General features: G+C 40.3%; 1 protein-coding gene across 4 annotated transcripts in view; it reads right to left on the reverse strand.

The window, feature by feature from the left end:
- Fam13b (family with sequence similarity 13 member B) overlaps nucleotides 1-3,823 on the reverse strand; it is a 63,366-nt gene that overhangs the window by 55,420 nt on the left and 4,123 nt on the right. For all 4 annotated transcript variants that reach the window (XM_013349541.1, XM_013349540.2, XM_013349539.2 and 1 more), the window contains exon 2: nucleotides 1,004-1,170. The gene's annotated coding sequence lies outside the window, so the exon portion shown is untranslated. The remainder of the gene's footprint in view (nucleotides 1-1,003; nucleotides 1,171-3,823) is intronic.

The raw sequence follows: 3,823 nt of genomic DNA on the forward strand, positions 1-3,823 counted from the left end.
AATCAGAAAAAGGATCACTTTTTGTAAACTAATGGGCCTTTTTGAGACATGGTCTCAGTGTATAGCTCTGGTTGCCCTTAAACTCAAAATCCTTCTACCTCAGCCTCCTAACTGCTAGGATACAACCATATATAGCATGTCTAGCTATCAATCACTTTATAAACTGAGGCCTGATAAGAACAAGAATAATCATTTCTTTCTATAAGAGCAGCTGTAACTCATTTTTTTTTCCAGAAAGGAAAAATGTTTAGTTCTAAGCTTCCACTTTTAGTGAGGAAAAAAATTCCAGACCTCCAAGCTAGTTCAGAAGAAATGGTTATCTCCTTGTAGGAGGGAGAACCGTAAAGCCAGGAGACAATGCCTCAAGTGAGTCTCTAGTATCTGAAGCATTAGGTAACAAGTAGTCCAAATAACTAACTGATCTCAATAAAAATCCATTCACTAAACAAAAGGAGAAAAGATATATCTTAAAAGAAAGAAAAACTAGGGGGCTGGAGAGATGGCTCAGCAGTTAAGAACACTGGCTGCTCTTCCAGAGGTCCTGAGTTCAATTCCCAGCACCCACATGGTGGCTCACAACCATCTGTAGTTAAGATCTGGCGCATTCTTCTGGCCTGCAGATGTACATGCAGACAGAACACTGTATACACAATAAATAAATCTTTTAAAAAGAAACACTTTTTCAAGTACTGATATGCCAGATAAAAGGTGAATCCCAAGATTTGTAAGTTTCAAACAGTAACACTGAATCAGCTGTATTAGCTAGATCCAGGGCACCATAGCAGAACAAGAAACAATCCAACCAATTTTCAGGAATGTAGAAATGAACTTAGGAACAAGAAGATAACCATAAATTTACATGGTCTTATACAAGCAACATCTACTCTTTGATGCACTTGGTGCCAGCTAATTAAATAAAAATCTCAAAGTTAATCAAACAGCAGCTAACCACAAGAATTATTGATTTGCACACTTACAGAAAATTACCACTGAGAAAGCTTACCTTTGAGTACTTAAACACCTAAGTTTAAAAAACGGCTTCTGCACCAGCTACCCTCACTGAGCAAGCATCCTTCTGTCATTTATGGTTGTTTGAGATTATGGCAGAAGATCAGCCTGTAGTTCCTCATTGAAGAAACGCAGAACTCGATCAGTACTTCAGCAGTTAATCTACAAGAAAAGAAAACAACTGTTTCAATTCTCATCCTTATGTGTGTTTGTCTAGAGTCTTCAATCACTCCCCATTTTATTTTTTGATACAATTTCTTCACTGAACCTGAAGCTTTCAGTTCAGGTAGGCTGACCAGTCAATAAGCTCCCTGGATCCACCTGTCTCCACCACAGAATGCTGGGGTTACAGGATCTAGCAACTATTCCTAGTTAGGTACTAAAAAAAAAAAAAAATCTTAAGACAAAAACAACAACCACCACCACAAAAAACCCAGGGTCTCACTCTGTAGACCTGGCTGACCCCAAGCTCAGAAATTATTCTGCCTCAGCCTCCCAGTAAAATCTAATCATTCAAACGCACAAAATTTCTTAACTGTTTCCACTACCCACGGTTCTGTCATTTCAGGGAGGGGAGTTATAAGCACATGTCACCCGGCATTTCTAAAGCAGAGTAATGAACAATACACTAAACGCTAACATACACAGACGTAACACATTAAGGAACTTAAGGAGCTAGAACAGTGATTCTCAATCTTCCTAATTGGTTGGAACCATGAAATTATTTCATTGTGACATCATAACTAATTTTGCTACCTTATGAATCATAATATGAATCATGTGCAGGATATCCACCTCCAAAGAGTCATGACACTCAGGGTGAGAACTTGCTGCCAAGCCTAATGACCTCAACTCAAGCCTTAGGAGAGACCCAACTCCTCAAAGTTTTCCCCTAACGCCCTCCTCATACACATGTGGGTGGACAAGTCAGACACACAGAGGGAGAGACACAGAGAGAATGAAATGAAAATTGTAATAAAGCTGAGTGTGCAGTCACATGCTTTTCATCCTAGCACTCAGGAGGCAGAGGCAGGCAGATCTCTGTGAATTTAAATGCAGCATGCTCTACAGAAGGAAGTCAACTCAATACTATAGACATGTACTTTAAGGAATTATTTAGACACAGTTGTGAGCCCAATATGAATGCTGAGAACCAAATCTATGTGCTCTGCAGAGCAGCAAGTGCTCTTTATCACTGAACCATCTTCTCCAAACTATTTTTTCTTTCTAGAGACAGGGTCATGCTATATAATCAAGACCTCAAATTCAAGATCCTTCTGCTTCAGCCTCCCACATGCTGGGATTACAGGCATGTGAAACCATGACTGAATAGAACAGTTTATCATTTTTATTGTTCTTTAATATAAAACTACAATTTACTTGTTTTTAATCAGAAAAGGGTATTAGAGGAATTCTCTAACTTACTGTAGACAAATGGGTTCCCAGAGAGGAAAACTTTCCTCATCTCATTTTACACAATTTGCAAAAAGTTCCTCTGAAAATAAAAAGAGGGGTGGGATCTGGAGAGTTAAGTGCTCTCCCCACAAGAATGAAGACCCAAGTTCCATCCCCAGCACCCATAGGAAAAGCCCGGGGGCTCAATGGCAGACCAGCTAGCTAGTCTAGTATAATCTGCAAGCCCCAGCTCCTGGAGAAAGACTGTCTCAAAAAACAAAGTGGATGGCCCCTGAGGAACAACGCCCCAAGTTGTCTCTGGCCTTCAATCGAAAACTCACACAGGTACACTAGCATCCACACCCACAGGTACACATAAGTAGGTGCACAGGTACACACACAAAATTGGCACATACGAAGCCAGGCGATGGTGGCGCACGCCTTTAATCCCAGCACTCGGGAGGCAGAGGCAGGCAGATCTCTGTGAGTTCGAGACCAGCCTGGTCTACAAGAGCTAGTTCCAGGACAGGCTCCAAAGCCACAGAGAAACCCTGTCTCGAAAAAAAAAAAAATTGGCACATACGCAAAAGGAGCACCAACCTGATATGCATAAGACCACAGGTCCAAACCTAAACTCCACAAACAAAGAATGGTCAAGACTATCCTTATTTGTTTTGTGAGCTTTGAGCAAATCAACAACAAAGACTACCTCATTTTTGTTTCCACACTTTTACACTGACCAACTAGAATCCAATTGTTTGAACTGATGCTGTCATTTCCAGTACTTTCCAGTTCACTACCCATTGGAATCCTCCAACTATCCTGTGAGATAAGGAGGAAAAGAAGAAAATGCTCAGCTGAAGACTGGCCAAGTCCTGAGCTTGTGACTACAAGCTGCAGCTAGCTCTTAAGTGGATGTCCTTTCTAGTTAACAAATATAGATATCACTAAAACTGCTGCTTCCATTTCCCCTGAGATCATGGATTGTTGTATTAACGTGGCATACATTACACTCTCTTCCACACCCTTCACTGTTCCCATTTCTAGTTAAAAATCAGCTACTCATAAATGAACTTACTGTTCTCTCTTGGAGAAGTCCCAATTCACTCACGTGGGTTCATCTAAACATTCCATCCTTCCTTCTTCTACATTAACTCCTCCCACGTTCTTAGCATGCTACAAAAATACTTTATTAATAAAGAAATGGTCTCTGAAAAACACTTGTTCATTGATTAGAATAGGGTCTTCATTTAATGGGGAGATTTTATCTATTGTTTTATTTTTGAGTGACTCACTATGTAGTACTAGATGGCCTGGAACTTAATAATACATAGACAAGACTGGCCTAGAAACTCCCAGAGAGATATGCTTGCCTCTGCCTCCAAAGTACTAGAAATAAAAGTGTGTAATCAGATATGCC

Source organism: Microtus ochrogaster, chromosome 18 (genome assembly GCF_000317375.1).
Source record: "Microtus ochrogaster isolate Prairie Vole_2 chromosome 18, MicOch1.0, whole genome shotgun sequence".
Classification (NCBI taxonomy): domain Eukaryota; kingdom Metazoa; phylum Chordata; class Mammalia; order Rodentia; family Cricetidae; genus Microtus; species Microtus ochrogaster.